Genomic DNA, 17,790 nt, shown 5'->3' on the forward strand with positions numbered 1-17,790 from the left:
TTATTTTCAGGGGTCTGGCAGGAATACTTTAAATAGCCTTAATATTCTGTATAGGTTCCTTAACTTAATCAATCCTCTTCTTTAGAAGTTTGATGACCTATGAAAATGTTATATTATTACCATAATACCACAATAATTTGATCTCTAAAATACAATACCTTCAGATTTCTTTGTACTAATGTTTTATTTCAACATTGCACTTAAATGGAGAAAATTCTTTCCTCACATAACCAGATTTTCTGTTTATCCAGTTTTATGACCACAAGTACAGGTCTTTATAAGCATCTTTGTAAGTTATTATAGTAGATCACAGATCAGCATATCATAAAAAGAGAAGAGAGATTCATGTTGTACTAGTACTTTTAAAATAAAAACCAATGATCTTTCTGGCTTTGATCAAAACATAAAAAGTAGATGTTTAAAGGTAAGTGAAGGTAGAAAAGAAAGGAAAGCACAAATATAAGAAAATAATGGCAAATCCCCTACTGAAATTACTTAGCAGTTTGCTCTAAATTCACCAGACATCTAAATAGCAAGTCTAAGGCAATAGGACACAATATAATTGACATCTGATGGACTATTTCTTTCCTGTAAAGTTTCTCTCTTATTGTCTATCTAATAAAATTATACATTCTCAGAGTAATTCTGGAAATCACGCAGAAACAAGTGCAATTTTACTTCTAAAGACAAATGATTCATTTGTGAGAAGTGAGTTTGGAAAAAATAATGAAGGTATTTATTACTTCCATAATTTTTAAAATTGGTCAAGGTGTTCTAATGTCCATATTGTTGGTGACAATGTAAACTGGTAGCTGGTGTTGCAGCTGTAGTCTGTAAAAAACTGAATATGTATCTTAAAGTTACGTATTTCATTAATCCATAAATGCCCAGTTGCAGTGTCAATTTGCAATATGCAAGCTGTCTGGCTGACAGTAGATCTTCACAGATGGACCTAAGGTATATCAAAATGCTGAATGAGGCATCTGAAGAGAAGGAAAAAAAATAGCTGGAGGAAAGAACTGACCCACCATGCAGCTCAAAGCACACAGACTTCCCACAAGGTTTTGAAGGGCAGCTTGTGGAGCGTCTGAATGATCAGGCCATTCTGCAATGACAGTCTTCCTCTTTCCAGAAGTGAGAGAGTAATGATGATAGTGATTCCTCTGGCAGTAACCTCCTTTGGTACCTCTGATGCCTTACCAACCTGTGTTCTAGTGATCCTGGAAGACTTTATGCTGTTGAAGGAGAGGAGTATGTGGAAAGTTAGGTCACAAATGTCTCTTCTTTCACAAACAAGGAATTTGCTATATCTGTAAGGCTAGCTGTGAGTGGGCTAAAATCTTGGCAGGAGACTGAGAGGTAGGTTTTGGTTTGCGAAGTCCTGAAAAGTCTATCACGACAGAGGGAGTTTTATGCTTCAGTTGGTCCCATCTCTGTAAAATCTCAGTCTCTAAAGTAATAAACCTGACTGGGTAGCCAGGAAAGTTTTTCATTCAGTAGAATAATTAAGGCAGAAACACTCTATAAGTGAGTCTCCCAACAACATAAATCCAATCACATTGAACCTTTCAAAGGTACTTTAAAACAAACAAACAAACCAAACAAACAAAAAACCAAAAAATACCCCAGCTGCCCATAAATGAATACTATCTGCCTAAGTAAGAGGCAAAAAGAATTTAAGATCACAGAATCATTGGGGTTGGAAGGGACCTCTGGAGATCATCTAGTCCAACCCTCTGCCAAGGCAGGGCCACCTAAAGCAGGTTACACAGGCACATGTCCAGGCAGGTTTTGAATGTCTCCAGAGAGGGAGACTCCACAACCCCCCCTGGGCAGCCTGTTCCAAGTGTTCTGCCACCCTCAACGTAAAGAAGTTCTTCATCATATTGAGGTGAAACTTGCTGTGTTTTACTTTATGGGCATTGCTCCTCATCCTGTTGCTGGGCACCACTGAAAAGAGTCTGGCACCATCCTCCTGACACCTACCTTTGAGATATTTACATGCATTAACAAGATCCCCTCTCAGTCTTCTCTAGACTAAACAGGCTCACATTCTGCAAGCTTGCCTTGTAAGAAAGGTGCTCCAGCCCCCTGATCATCACTGTGGCTCTCCGCTGGACCTTCTCCAGTAGCTCCTTGTCTTTCTTGTACTGAGGAACCCAGAACTGGACACAGAAAAGAGGAAAATACAAAGTATTGAAAATAAAACTGAAACCCATTAGAATGCATCGTACTACTGACACACTGAAATTGAAGCTTATAGTGACATGGTATGTCACTGTGTCTACATCATCTTCCCAGCAGATTATGTAGAATTTGAGAACTCTGACCTAAAGATGGGATACTGCAGGTCATCCACTCAATTCCTTCCAAATAGCAAATATCACCAGAAAACTGGCAAAATTTTCCTTCAATAGCTGTCCATGATGTCAAGGGCAGGGGGATAGTCTTATATTGAATAACAGTCTGGTAAACATTTTATATTTATAGATTTTTGAAATAGTGCACAAGAATTTATTCACTGACCAGGCTCAGCACCCAACAGAGGTAATGCAATACTGAGTTTCACTGACAAAGGAGTTAAAAATTGACTTTCAAAGTTAGCAGACGAATTGAAAGAACAGTTAAATACAACTATTATTTTGTTGCATTTAATTATTTCAAGCAGCATGTGGTACACCAAACACTAAAGAATGCAATACGAACTTTTACAAGGGCCAGTTTCTCAAAACATGAAGCAGCTATCGCCATAACTCTATTTTGAGACCACAGAATATTAGAGAAGTACTAGTAAAAATTGGGAACAAATTACGATACATTACTAGTTGAATTGAAAGAGGTAATGCTTCAGACATGACTAAGATCATGATCGTCAAAAACAACAACAAAATAATTTTTAAAACTGCTTTGAAAGGACTGATGAAAGTCAGGAATACAGAAATAATGAAAGATAATGACAATACAAGTTATTATTTTTTAAAGGATACATGACTTTCCCAAATGTTGTTAATTATTGCAAAATCTCTTGAAAAAGGCAGATGATTTTATGATTACAAAAATATAAATTTTGTTCCATAGTTAGGAGTTCTTTAAAAAGTGAAAAAAAAAAAAAACCCAAAACAACCAAAAAAGGAGGGGAGGTGGCGCTGATAAACTGATAAGGATTTAAAGTTTAAGTAACCTGATACAGCTCCTAAGAGATCTAAATGGATCATTCAAAAATAGAGACTATCAACAAAGAAACAACTGCAGTCAAGGAGTTCCGCAATAACTGTGTCTTGTCAAATGAATCACTAACCTTTTTTGACAGAATATGAGGTTGGACATTAAAAAAACATTTCTGTTGATGAAGTACTTGGATTAAAAAAAAAAATAAATTACTTAGCAATACGTGACATCTTGATTTAAAAATCTTACTGGTTTAAACATGACAGTATACAGAAGTAGCACCATCCACTAAGGGTATTAAAAACAGCTTCACCAGCACATCTGAAAATGAAGTGACTGTGAAAATTAATGAATTGGGCAACTAAACAGTAAGGTTCCTCCAAGATCATTTTTGGTTTAATTCTCATCAATATTTTTAATTAATGATCTGAGGATATTTTTGATGAATGAGAATAGAAAACCTTTGGTGGTTCAGTGCTTGACAAAGATTCATGGAGTGGTGAGTAATGAAGGAGCTGGTTACTCCTACAAACAATCTGAATCACTTGGCTAAATGGACACAATAATGAAAATGCTTCAAATAGATCCTAACATGCATCAAAATAATTACCTCTGTGAAGGGATGCAGGTTACACTTACCAGGTGGGATTTTCTCAGTGCACTATTTTACTGAGCAGTGGGCAGAGAGGATGTGAGTTTATAGGTCTTTTGCCTTTTTTGAAAAACAAGCTGCCTGTAAGGAGATCACATTTAGATGAACAAGGACAAAACTACCTTCAGTGACTTAAATCTGAAGGGAGAGGAAGATAATTCAATAGTCCCTGTTTTACAGTACAGTTGCATGAGTTTCCCTAATCCCTGAGTCTGGCGACATTCTGGGTAATATGCCCTTTTTTTTTGGGGGGGGGGGTGGTGGGGGGTGAGGAGGGAATCGAGGGGCATTCTCCCACTTAGAGCTAAACTTTCCACTAGAACATGCATTATCTATTCCCGTTATTTTTGCCAACTGCAGAAGAACCAGGAGCTCTTCAGCTGAGAGCACAGCTCTGTGCAGGCTTCCCATTCAGGGAGACATGCTCTAACCAGCCAGTCTCCAGCCTGAGAAGGGAGTTCAGAGCAGTTCAAGCATGAGTGCAAAAGAGTCGAGTACCACTAAAAGCACATCACAGCAAGGACACGATGGACAATGTATGAAGGCCAAACACAAAAGCTCAATATCAGAGACAAAAAAACCCTCAGTGCACTAGGTTCAGATGCCTGAAATACCAAGTGGCTGGGAAATGGTATGCTTAAAATATTAATGTTGCTGTATTGTCTAGTTACTTGCAAAGACACAAAATAATAATCTTGTGTTGATGCTGGCATCAGTACGTTCCTTAAAATTACATTTGAAAACTAGAGAAGAAATTTAACCATTTTGAGAGACTTGAGAAACTGGCTTCCTACATATTTGAGTGAGAAACCTGCATTCTAAGTCAGTTTGCGAGGTCTAATTATGTCCCCAAACTTTTTCAGAAAAAACATAACAGTAGTTTCAACTGCAATAATATTTACCAACTTCTGTAAGGTGTCAACAGCTTTGAAACCTCCAAATGAGAAAGAAATAGATAGGAACCATATGGCATAACCAAGAAGTTCACCAATAAAATTACTGGAAGACATGTTTACAATGTAGGTGGATAGTGCTTAAACTTCCAAGCAAGTGCCTGACAACGCTCATTTACTTACTTCTTTCAGCACAGCATTACACAGGTGAACTAATCATCATCCAAATGCCTTAGTACAGCACTTCACTGGAGCTAATAAACCTCCTCCAGCAGAGCTCAGCAGCTCAGCTGCATGGCCACATTGACATGCCTATTCCACTTCCATTCCTGCTACTAACCCAGACACTGTTACCCTGGGCATCTCCGCACTGCAAGATCTGACCAAGAGGTGCTGTGACTTACAGTATTAAGCACCGGCTGTGAAGGAGAAGGATGTGCTTCTAGTCCTCTATCTAAAACCTAAATCTCCTTTCCTGTCCTTTTGTGAGTGCTGCCAGAAAAAGCAGAGCTGTGTTACACCCATGTAGCTAATAAAACCCACTGGGAAGCACATAGGCACTGATGGAAGCAGACATCATTAGCTGATCAACACGTAGCTAAGCCTCAAACATTCTCCTTTGGATTTAATGACAATATCCAATCTCATTTCTGTGTTTATCTGCCTCTGAAACAAAGCAAAAAAACACTGCAGATGTGAAAAGATGGAAGAAACATTAAAAAATTTAGTAATTAATTAAAAAGAACAGAATTTGCCAAATAGGTATGTTATACTACAAATTTCTCTACTCTGGATGAGAATCAGCAGAGAAAGAATGTCATTGAGCCACTGGAAGCTTTCTCCACTGACAACAGTGGGACCAAGGTTTAATTCAAAACGTCTGTTAATCACATGGACAGAGCAAGATCTATCAGGTCTTTAATTTCTCACTTTCTAAGACTTTAGGAATAGTTCTTGAGGAAGACACTCATTTTAGGGAAGACTGTCACTTAGCAACCATAATCTGTTTTAAAACAAAGCTTTAGCCTGTGCTTTTTCTCAGTGACGAAATGATAGATCCCTGTCTGTGTTTCTAATCAAACTAATGGCTAGAGCAAACATCTAGACTGAACATCAATGGAAAGCCGTAAGCAAGCTGCTTGGCAAAGCAGCACCCTAACATAGTTTGACCCTTTCCTCATTTTTGCATTCATGGCATAGAAAGTCTCAACTTTTAAAAAGGTTCCCTCCAGACACTGGCTGCTGGGTGATACAGAGCAGTCACGTCCATGGGTATGGGAAAAGCAATGCTTTTGTAAACAAATGGGAAGAATAAATACCTGCTGAGTTTCATCCTCTGCAATAAAAGTGCAGAAGATGGCAACAAAAATCAGGGAATTTGGAGTAGTTCATCCTCAAAATCAAATATCAGATCAGAATAGCTTTCTTACTATGCCCATCTAAGACTCAAGCAGAGGCTCCACAAAGCTGCCAATTATGCTGAAACTAAACTGGCTCCAGTTGGATGCTCTGAGAGATTTTGGTGCTCCTAATCAATTGTATATAACATGCTGAGCTACCCAAAGGTTTCAAGAAAAGGACAAGGCAACAACATATGGCCTAAACAGACTGTTCATGCCTTTCCCTAAACAAGGAACAGCTTCACCTTAGACTGACCTTGCAATTACAGGCTCCTGGGAGCAGTTATGCACTTGAAAACAGTCAGCACAACAAATGGCAGGGACAGGAAAAGACTTAGAAATATTGAACGCAGAGAGCCCTCAGTAAGCAAGCTATGCATCCTGGCCACACTGCCTGAGACAAGACTGCTCTGCTGCACTGGTTTTGGCTGGGGTGGGTTTAATTTTCTTCATAGTAGCTGCTATGGGCTGGAAACAGTGTTGATCATACAGGGATGGCTCAGTTACTGCTGAGCAGCACTTAGATGAAGTCAAGCTCTTTTCTGCTCCTCATCCCACCCCACCAGTGAGGGCTGGGGGTGCACAAGGAGTTGGGACAGCTGACCCCAACTGACCCAAGGGGTATCCCATACCATATGGCATCATGCTCAGTGTATAAAGGGGGAAGAAGAAGGAAGGGAGAGATGCTGGAGTGACGGCATTTGTTTTCCCAAGTCACCATTACTTGTGATGGAGCCCTGCTTTCCTGGAGATGGCTGAACACCTGCCTGCCAATGGAAAGCAGTGAATGAACTCCTTGTTTTGCTCTGTTTGTGTGTATGGCTTCTGCTTTACATATTAAACTGTCTTTATCTCAACCCACGAGTTTTTTCCCTTTTACTCTTCTGATTCTACTCCCATCCCACCAGGGAAGAGGCTGAGTGGGGCTGAGCTGCCAGCAGGGTTAAACCATAACATCTACTCAAGCCATTTGCTATCTGAATCTTAAAATGCAATGTGGCAGCAGAAGAATGCTTTATGTTGTCACTTCTTATACAGATGAAACAATGATAGAAGCTCCTTCAGAGGAGCGCTTTTAGCAATTTGAAGCCAAGTTTCTGAAAAATCCTCCCCAAAATAATAAATTTAAATAACTGCAAAGTAAGCAAAGTAGATTAACATGCCAGCTTCCTCCAGCAGCAAGCGCAGAATCTGAACAGCTTTTCCAGAGAAAGTATTAAGTAGCTAGGGAAAAATTGCAATGCCACCTCAAATAACTCATACCTATATGACTCAGTTCAGGAATATTAATAAAATCCACACATCCAGAGCCTGCACTCATTAGAGTTTAGGGGATACTGGATCCTGAACAATAACCTACCAAATGTACCATAACTATTGGGTACCTAGTGTCATTTGTGTGGGGCAAAAATAACTTGTCAATTCTTGACAACCCTCCCTAAATCTTAGAAATTTTCTGTTTTGCAACTGAGAAGTTGTTTTGGCTTTCTTAAATACCCTTGAGTACAAGAACTTCAGAATAAGAATGTCTTCATATCATCCTTATATCACAAATTGCAGTTTATGTATGATTTCTTTTAAAAACACATAAACATACATGTATTTGATGTGTGTGAAAAATAAATACTTGCAAATATGCCAAAATCCAGATTGATCTTATAATTTAGTGAGGGAATTTTACAAACACTGACCAAACCACAGGACTACAATTAGAACAAGTATTACAGCTAATTTGCATTCCTTGTCAGATAAACCTTCTTTTCTCTCTAACACCCTTCTTCTTCCCCTCACAAGTGGCTTCACATCAAGTGTGCAATCTCAGACCTCAGTCATTTCCTTCTGAGAGGGCTGAAATAGATGACAACATCAGAGAAGAGATTTCAGATTTATTAAAAATTAAAAATAAAAAGGAACTCTAGTGCTTAGGAGAGTTAAAATATGTTTTCCTCTGTCTAATCCTTGTGTTTCATTGTGAAAGAGTTCTTCTCCTGCTAACACAGTAACAGCTGCTGGCTCTTTTTCCTTTATGATTTTGCATGACACGTATCTCACTAGTGCTCTCAGCAATTTATTTTTAATGCCTTGCTGCTTCCAGTAAGGGATTTTTGAACAAGTTCAGAGTTGTACACATAAAAATCAGATATGGGGAGAGGAGGGGAAAAGTCCCTTTAATTCAACAGGTTGCAGGAAATGCCTCTGTGCCAGAAGATGCTAAAGCCATGGCTGGGTTTTGGATGCAGGAAGGACATTTTTTAATTTCACTTTTAAAGGCACAATATGTGCTAGACACAGTGCTCATGTGGAGACTGCTGATTTTAAAACTGCTGTTCAGTTCCACCTCCATCAGACCAGGTCAAGAATCTCACAGAATTTATCTCAATGAGCCAGGAAAGAGGTCACCCCATGGGGAAAAGAAAGCCCTTAAGAAAGATTGCTACACAACCACACCGCTGTGTCAGAGCATGCTGCTGCTAACAACAGAGGCCACAAGCCAGGGTTTGCTTACATTTGTATGGCTAAAAAACAAGGGGATAAAATTCCATCACTAACATAGACCTCTGATTTAACTTTCATGAGGAGCTGACTTTAAAAACATCAAGTGTTTGGGTTTGTACATCCTAAAATTAAAAATACATCAATGAATTACAGCTTCAACTTGAAGGACTTTGAGCTGTCGCAGCCAAAGACAAGAGAGGAGTTCCCAGGAGGCCACCTAACTCTCACTTGTTCATTCAGAACGCGAACACTAAATCTCATTGATCTTCTGATCACTACAAATTATTGGTAAGCTCTGCATTAAACCAGACTGCTGTAAATTGGAGTTGACAGTATTATCACTGCAAGAAATGCATGAGCTCTGTGTTTGTCAAAGTGTGACCTCCTGGACTAGTGGTGTAGCACTGCAGGGACTGAGATTTCTAATCCAACTGCCATTCTCAAGCAAATGATTTCAATCACACTTTGCTTAAGAATATGTCTTCACACTAGACATATACCATCACTTAACAAACAAAAAACCCGAAAGGATGTCAGGGCAACATTTACATCTCCAGATGCAAACTCACAAGACTCAGGTGCGTCAGGACATTAATACCCTTCAACACAGCCTCCTTCAGTGAAACCATCCTCAACAGACATACTGACACTAGGTTGCATGCAAGCACAATAAAAATTCTAAAGAATGATCCCAGAAATGAAATGTGAGTGTTAAAACCACAGGAGAAACCCTACTAACAGGGTTAGTGATGACAAGTTTTATATTATAGGAAGAGATTACCAAACATAACAGGCAAACAATTTCAGAAGCTGGCATGACTGCCAGGTTTGCTAACTGACTGGAAGACCTTTCTCTGCTCTTGTTCTTTTTTTTCTTTGTATACACAAAGATGGCGCATATGCATTCTTCTTCAATCAAGGCACTCTGGCATCACCTCAATGGAAAAGAATTACAGAAGTAAAGCAAGCAACAAAGGTGACAGAACGAAAGAGTTACTTCATCCCTTGAAGGCTGTTGTAGGCCAATGGTTACTTTCAATGTGAGGCAAATTATATAGTTAGCATGATAAACAAGTAAAATTGCTTTGACAATCAAAGCTTTCATGGAAAAGTGGTAGGTGGCACACCATGTCTGAAAGGCAGGCAGGTACATGGGAAGAAACCGAGTACACCTACAGGAGTTCCAGGTGCAGAAGTCTGCAATTTTTGCGCATGATTTTCCACTTCAAACATCTAATGAAAATTATGTAGCATACTTACATTCACATGATTAGTGACATGTTTATGTTACATTATCTTACAATCAAAATAGTTCACTTGAGTTTGAAAAGGCAGAAGAAATTCTCTTGACAAGTAGCCTCAAGAGATATTTACAAATGAACTGAAGAATGCTGTCTTTGTTTCACAATTAAGGGATAGAGCCAATAAATGACTTGGAAATCTGTCAGATTGGCACCACAATCCCCAGTTATTTTAGGCACCTGTATTACAAAGTAGAATCAGGAATTCTGTTCTGGGCATGCCTCCCTCCCTTTCTGAAGGATACCCTGGGCAGAGCCTAGCAGTAATCTCAAGCGACACCCAGTTGTACCTGTGCAAAAATATTCAGTTCTTTGGGCCACAAACAGTGCAAACAGAAAATAGGACACGAATCTGCAGGTACACAGTAAGAGGCAAGGTTGTCTTCTGGCTCCTGCTGCTTTGGGTTAGACTAAAACCCCACCTGGTTTAATAATCTATTTTCTGCTAGGGCCAGCAGGCCATAATTAGAGAAAATTACAAGAAATGGGATGAGAATATAGCAATCCTTCCTGGACATGCAATGCTGACTGCCCCAAGATAGAAAAGGCTTTCCAAGTCAAAGGTTGCAACTATGGCAACTTTTAACAGCCAAAGTACTCTTCATGAATCCCATTATTTGATTCTCAGATCCTACTGTGGCACCAACTTCCACAATTCCATCTATGCACAGTAACGATTTTAAAAATTTGGTTGCCTCCCAGTTTGTCCAGTGCAAGTGGTAGAGAACAAGCATCTCCTTCCTTATGTGTTCCTTGTTTTGCTCTTCATTCCTAGCCTAGTATTTCCTAACATTTGACTTACCTTTTTAACGTTTTCTGAACAGTAAGCTGGTGTGCTTGGGGTGGGGGGGAAGCCTAAAATTTACTTTCTTTTTACTGTGTTGTTTTCCACACACGCTATTTACATTCAGAAATCAGTACTAGAAAGAAAACAGGCAGTCAAATATACAAACAAAAGGTCAATTATTCTCTTCATCCTCAACTTCAGAAATTCACTATGCAAGTCATTAGCCCCCATAGACAGGAAAGCAAGTCATTCTGGTAACTTCTTTTTGTCAAAGTAAGAAGCAATTTGTAGTGATAGATATTTTCTGATAGAGCACTTTTCTGTGGTAAAATAAGAACTCAACACTCAATTTTGTGGTGGGAGGGGGGGAAAACCCACAATAACACAAACAAAAACCCCCCAAAACCCCAAAACCAAACAAATGAAAAAAAAAAAAACCCAAACAAACAAAAATCCCCCTCACACACACACAAAAAAACCAAACCAAAAACCAACAAGGGCAAGATGACACAGTATCCCAGTTCTTCTGCAGCTCCTCCACAGCCCATCCAGCAAAAGACCTAAGGACAAGGGAGAGGTTATGCCAGGTTTCCAGTGACATCAGGTCAAAAAGCCTCAGAAAATAAAGAGTTCAGATGTTTCCCAACCTGACTTAAAAAATTATGATTAAACACCAAAACTCCTTCCATCTGGCATTTTGCACATCAATCTTGGTCTTTGGGTTACAAGGACAAGTTTTTGGAAATACCAAGATTGTATCAGGCAACTTGACTGATCCCTTTATGACACTATGGGGCAAAGACAAGCCCAGACTAGACTCAATGTGTGCACCTACAGTCAGGAAGCCATTTGGAGCATAACAACTTCATTGACTCAGCACACTTCTGGACAATGCCACATATATATTCTCCCCTTACACGTCAGTAGATGGCACTCTTTATATTTACTATCCACATATTTTGCACACTTGCCAAAAAAATTGCCTTTTCTCATGGAACTGTAGGTCACAGGTCCATAAACAGCTTCCCTTAGTGGGGAGCTGTGTGCATTAGCTACTATTTAGTGCAGGTTTCAGTGTTCCCTGGGCACGCAAGTTGGTCAAGTATGTTGATCAGGGTCTGTAAACCCATGGAAACACCAACTGGTCTGTACTTTATGCAGTTAATCCACTCTCCCATCCACACTCTAATAAGCCTAAAAACTGGCCCTTTCTAGAAAGGCCAAAAAGGATCCAGCATTAACAAAGCATCTGGCAGATGACACCAAAAGGAGGTCTATATTAAAACAGAGCTCTCTTCATTTACCTGGTCAGCTCACTATCCATTTAGAGTCATATTGACTTCATTTAGTTGTTTGTCCTTCATATTTCTATGGCCAGAGGAATGGGAAGGCATATTGAATGCCTCTACTGTGCACAGCATGTACATTAAGTTCCTTCAACTTAAAATTATTAAAGTTTTGTTTGCAAGAAGAACAACAACTAGTTGGGGGTAAAAGTGAACAATTCCACATGACGCACTGCAACCCAAAAATAGTTCAGAAGAGAAAGATCTAGGGCTGATGGCTTGCCAGGGCATTTGGGGAAGGCAGGCAGGAATTCCTCATATCACAGCACCCTGCTGTGCAGAGCACTATTTTCACAACATGGTCAGGACTACATATTTTACACCTTTCAAGGAGCCTCACAGGAGGACACTAGGTTTCTATCAAAGCCTTCTTCCTAGAGCAAGATAAGAGTTATGAGTACTAAGCAAGTCTAAACCCTTGTTCATCCTCACAGATCAGATGATATCAGAAACGAAGAAAATAAATGTTTCTTTTTTATCATGCACTATTACAGTAAGCACCACCCTATCAGCCCAATGGTATAAACACATAATACTATTATGGTCCCTTAATACTTCATTTTTTGAAAACATTTCTATACTGTAATGATTTATAAAAATTTAATAAATTACTACCAAAATTTAATTGATTCTTGATTACAATGAATTATATTTCTGAAACAATCAAACATTCTACAATTAAAATTAATTGATTCATTAGCACACCCTTACCAGACAACTACACAAATGCATTATTTATGTAATTAGATACATTTACAGTTCATTATTCCACTTTCTATTCTTTTGTTGCAAAGATACAGAAGTAGCACCTTACTTCCTAATCTTCACTGACTTCTATTGACATAGAGATAACATTTATTTTATTCACCCAATTTCAAATTAGAAATCAAAACCTGAAAAAGATTCAATGCCTACAAAACCAGTAATTAAGGCTCATTTATTTGTCATACAGGTGAAGAGCAAGGGCAACAAAGTATTTTTCAGGAGAAATCTGCTTACTGAGATGAAAAAAAAGCAGCTGTTAGCAACAGTTTTGTTGAGGTTTCAAAAATATAAAGTATCTACATGCCAGGCTCTTACTTAGACAAGAATTTAAGTGTGAGCATGAAAGAGAAGTTAGTGAAAAATTACTGTGATCAGAGCTGCTTTCAAGCCCAAAAGTAGCTAATGGCCATGTATTTGTTACTCTAGTGTGGCATCAAAACCAGTTCAGAAGCCTTGACAGCCATGACAACAGACTAAGGATCCCATTTGCAGATGTTCTAGTCCACCTATTTTACCAGCTTCATTTCTGGCTGTGAATGTCCAAACCTGCTAAGAAAATGCAATAAAACCCACAAACCAAACACCACCAAAACACACTCTTCCCATCTCTAACCCCCAAAAAACCAAACCAAAAAACAAACCGCCCTGTTATCTAGCTATTCAGCTTAAGCGGCCTGAGTTATTCTGACTCTATTCTTATTACAGAGGAAGGCAACACATACTCTGAAGCATAATGATATCCCTGAGTGCTAAATTACTAAACTTCAGGCTAATGTACCTTTACCATGTAATTCCAGTTGGAATTTCAACTGCTTGCAGATGAATAGGGCTGAACAGTCTGCCTTAAACATTTCATGACAGAACTGAAAATATTCTGCAGTGAACCTGTACAGTTTTCTAGCCCTCTTGACCCTGCACTGACATATTTGACATACCTGCAATCAGGCAAACCACCTTAGGTTTTGATGACCTTCTTTTCCATCTTCTCCATACCATTCAATAGTGCGTTTTATTATTTAAGAACAGCCATACCTGGTCAGACCAAAGAAGAAAGGACAGATGTGCAAAAACTGGAAGGGGCAGCTCTGGTCTGAGAAACAGGAGAGAAGAGGGGAGCAGGCTGACAGTTCACTGAGCAAGGCCGCATGGCCTGCCTGCTAACTGGTGGGAGTACTGCAGTAATTCAGGAGACAAAAGAAGTGATTGAAGACATTTTTCCTTCATAAAGGATGCACTCTCAGACCCTATGAAATGCATAAGCTATTTGAAAATGAACAAGGACTGGCCAGCTACACACAGCAGAATCTGTCCATATATTACACTCACATAAGACACTGCAACTCCAAAATAGTTGAGGTCAGGAAGGCAATCAAGAAAACCCTTGGGCAAAACAAGATTTCCTGGAGAATCAGTTGACTATATTACAAAGCAAACACCAACCAACAAAAAACGGAATCAGAAGTATTTTTAAATGATCGTGCATTCAGCCCCAAGTCTTCTGGACTGAATTTAACAGGAGTGGACAGAAGTTTTATTTGGTTTATATGAGCCCAGCTTTTTTGATTGATTTGTCTCCTCACTTTTCACAAGTTAAAAGCTTTCATTTTCCTGTATTTATTTCTCTATGCTTACTAATGACTATAAAGCAAAGGAAGAAGAGCAGGTACCACACTCTAACCCTTCTTTAAATTGGGCATTTAGATTGAGTAGGAATTTCTAAATCCCACCAAGGTTTAGAGCTCCAAAGAAATTAAAACATATATCTACCTTAGAGTCCAGTGTTACCCCTCATTTCATCTGGGCCTCACAGAACACTTCAAATTTCATCTACAAAGAAGCACGGCTGTCTTCAAAGTCATTACATCTGAAAAATCAGACGAAAGTTCTTCCAAGTGTGTTTATTTAATCCAAAACATTAACATGCTGACAGCTGTTGAGCTGCTTCATTTAGCTGTCACAACAGACCATAGAGCACCACAGCGAAATGGACACTTCTGTGTATGACATCTGCCACTTTTCTATTAACTGCTGCTTCACCACAAACATTTTATCGAATAATTAACTTGGCTAGGTGTATGCAACAGAGTAGGGGTTTTATGCATAAAAACATCTGGGTTTTTGCACTGCAAGGTTCTGCCTAATGTAATGAAGTCCAAATAGAAGATTTTAAACTGCCATTTTTTGGCTGTGACATGAGAAGGATTCCCACAGAGAGATAATATGCCTCATCTACTTAGGAAAGCATACCTTCTGTAACAGAGGTTGAAAGGCCTTACTAAAAATATTAACATTGTAAGCTTTAATAGAAATAAAAATTCCTAGGAAAGCTTCATCTCTACAGGGCTGTTCTTGAATCCAAAGTATCTGCAACTCAGTGGGAAACAGGTTATATGAAAGCAATTTATAATGTGCTGCAGCAGAGGCAGAATAGGGTAGTCTTAATATCAAGCAGGGAAAAAAAAAATCATCACAGTAGACACCTTTGCAAAATTTAATCCTGAAAAATGTTGAGTACTTGGGACTCTCACAAGAGTCTGTAAGAATTCCCAAGAATCAGCAGTTCTCAAAACCATATTGAAAGTCAGGAATTCTCCTGCTATCGAAAAATCTGGAGTTTGGTTTGGAACTAACTACAGCTCAAATGACAAAGTCTCCTTGAATCAATTTGCTGAAACTGAACGCTAAATCACAGAATGCCACCAAGATACTAAAAAGTAGTACCTGCAAACTATAGGACTGCAGAGCAGGAAAACTTTTTCTTTCATCTGGAGATGATAGAGAACTGACTGAATGAATCAAGGAAGTTGTGAATGCTCCATCCCTGGTGGTGTTCAAGTCCAGGTTGGACAGAGCCTTGGGTGACATGGTTTAGTGTGAGGTGTCCCTGCCCATGGCAGGGGGGTTGGAACTAGATGATCTTATGGTCCTTTCCAACCCTAACTATTCTATGATTCTATCAAGGAATGTGTATTTTGACAGCTTTGTAGCAAGTATAATAACACCCCAGATTTAGGTAAGTATCTGAAGCTGCATTGTTGCCTTTTAAAGACTAAAGTAAAATATGTTGAAAGAATACACTGAAAAATCTAAGTTCTCTGTTATTTCCATCTGTCTTATCCAATGGCCACATGTGAAATACTGCTTTTGGCTTTTTCCAAATGCCTTGTCATTGGTCTCCAAGATAATCACCTTGCTTGGAAACAGAAACTAAGCAGAGAAAACCTACAGCTCTGCTCTGCATCTTTATACATATTTCAGAAATGTTTAAATTCAAAACGAAATTCAAACCATAATGAAAAGCATTATTTCCTAAGAAAGCAAAACATACTTGGCTGGCAACACCTTTGCAGGGCAGCCCTCAAACACTGCTACAATGATGCCCCAAAGATGCACCTGATTAGACTACTGGAATTGTATCCTTTGGGAGTCTGCAATCAGCAAGGCCAGGGAAGAACCAGAAACTTGTCACTCCAATAAGGTTCTCTTTCCCCTACATTTACACATCTTTGAAGGTGGCACAGAGACATAAGCCTCACCTAAGAGGGATATCTAGCCTCTTCATTATTCAGAAGTAGAAAGAAACATGGCTGTTGTGGATTTAATTACTGAAGTGTTAACAGTCAGTACATTTTAAGGCCAAACTTTTCATAACTACAACATGCATATCTTCCTGTGGGCCCTGAAAATAATTTTCATGTGCCAATGATACAACTAGAGGCAACCCCAAGTATACCCTTAAAATCTCCTCAGACTATTAGTCATTGCTATTACTTCATTTCTTGTTTTCCTTAGCAGAATTACAGCAGGGATATGCTTGGTGCATTATGTTTATTAAATATATTACCACTGAAATGTTTTATCTTAATCATTTATTGGAAAACTGAATTACAGTGACTTAGAATGGACTTTGCAAATGTTCCTGAGCAATTTATAGGGTGAAGCTCCAGGAAAAAAAACCAAACAGCCCAAACCAAACCAAACCAAAAAACCCAAAACAACCCAAAACAAACAAACAAACCAACCAACCACAAAAAAACCAAAACAAACAAACAAACAAAAAACTCCAATATTTTAGTTAGGTTTGTTTCTTAATTTACTTTGGTGCTTCTGAAAAAACAGCAAATGCAGTGGAGATGTTGCACAAATGTCTGCATCCCTCTTATTTTGGTGTAGTTATAACCTCTGCTTTACTACAGTCTTGCTACACTGGCTACTGCCACTCAGGGATAGATCCAGCCCCAACTTAAAAGGAGTACGCTAGGCTGTCTGATGTTAATTGCACAGCTTAGCCTTCTTAGTCCTTCCCTTCCCCATAAATCCATGCCTGTTTCAATGGAAAAACCCACTACTCCAGCTGCATTGATGAAAACTGCTCAACAGTCATCACAGAAGTAATTCTAGGTTTACACTATATATATTTTATATATAGGCAGAAATTAGAGTAGAATTTGCTCCAATGTTTTTCAAAGATCAACAGAGCTGAAGCTCTGCATTCATACATTTTCAAGGCTCTTGCTACACCGTGGGTTTTCAGCAGCTGCACAGCGCTGCAAGTTGGCATAAGTTCTTGTTATACTGCCATGGGCTAAACTCAAAATCCTAGTTTAGCGTTGATGGCAAACTACAATTAGTACTGTTCCTACACTAAGGAAAATAAGCCATGAAATCCATCATTTTCATAGCCACATAAAAATTTACCATGAAAATGTTCAGCTTTGCCAACTTCTGCTCACTCCTGCTATTTTTTTTCTTTGGATTTCGTATGAACTGCTATCTTTTACGAAAGAAAAAAAAGAGCCAGAAAACCAAATTTGTGTAAGATTTTGAAGTGGGGCAAAATTCCTCTACACATTTGTGAAAGTGTCAACCAAAACATGTCACATTCCAGGTGACAACTAGCATTCATTTAATTAAGTATCTGTCTCAGACATGAGCTAGCATCAGATGATCAAAGAGGGACACAGCAAACCTGTACATTGTAG

At 38.9% G+C, this 17,790-nt stretch overlaps 1 protein-coding gene across 15 annotated transcripts in view; it reads right to left on the reverse strand.

Moving 5' to 3' along the window:
* Window positions 1–346: 346 nt before the first annotated feature.
* EIPR1 (EARP complex and GARP complex interacting protein 1) overlaps window positions 347–17,790 on the reverse strand; it is a 129,876-nt gene continuing 112,432 nt past the window's right edge. For 7 of the 15 annotated variants that reach the window (XR_013956693.1, XR_013956694.1, XR_013956695.1 and 4 more), the window contains 4 exons: window positions 14,576–14,693; window positions 13,744–13,840; window positions 2,067–11,257; window positions 347–1,235 (listed from right to left, as the gene is read on the reverse strand). The gene's annotated coding sequence lies outside the window, so the exon portion shown is untranslated. Of the gene's footprint in view, window positions 1,236–1,986; window positions 11,258–13,743; window positions 13,841–14,575; window positions 14,694–17,790 lie in introns of all 15 variants that reach the window. The other 8 variants (XR_013956703.1, XR_013956704.1, XR_013956705.1 and 5 more) reach the window with 8 other exon arrangements.

The sequence above is a fragment of the Psittacula echo genome (genome assembly GCF_963264785.1).
Source record: "Psittacula echo genome assembly, chromosome: 4".
Taxonomy (NCBI): Eukaryota; Metazoa; Chordata; class Aves; order Psittaciformes; family Psittacidae; genus Psittacula; species Psittacula echo.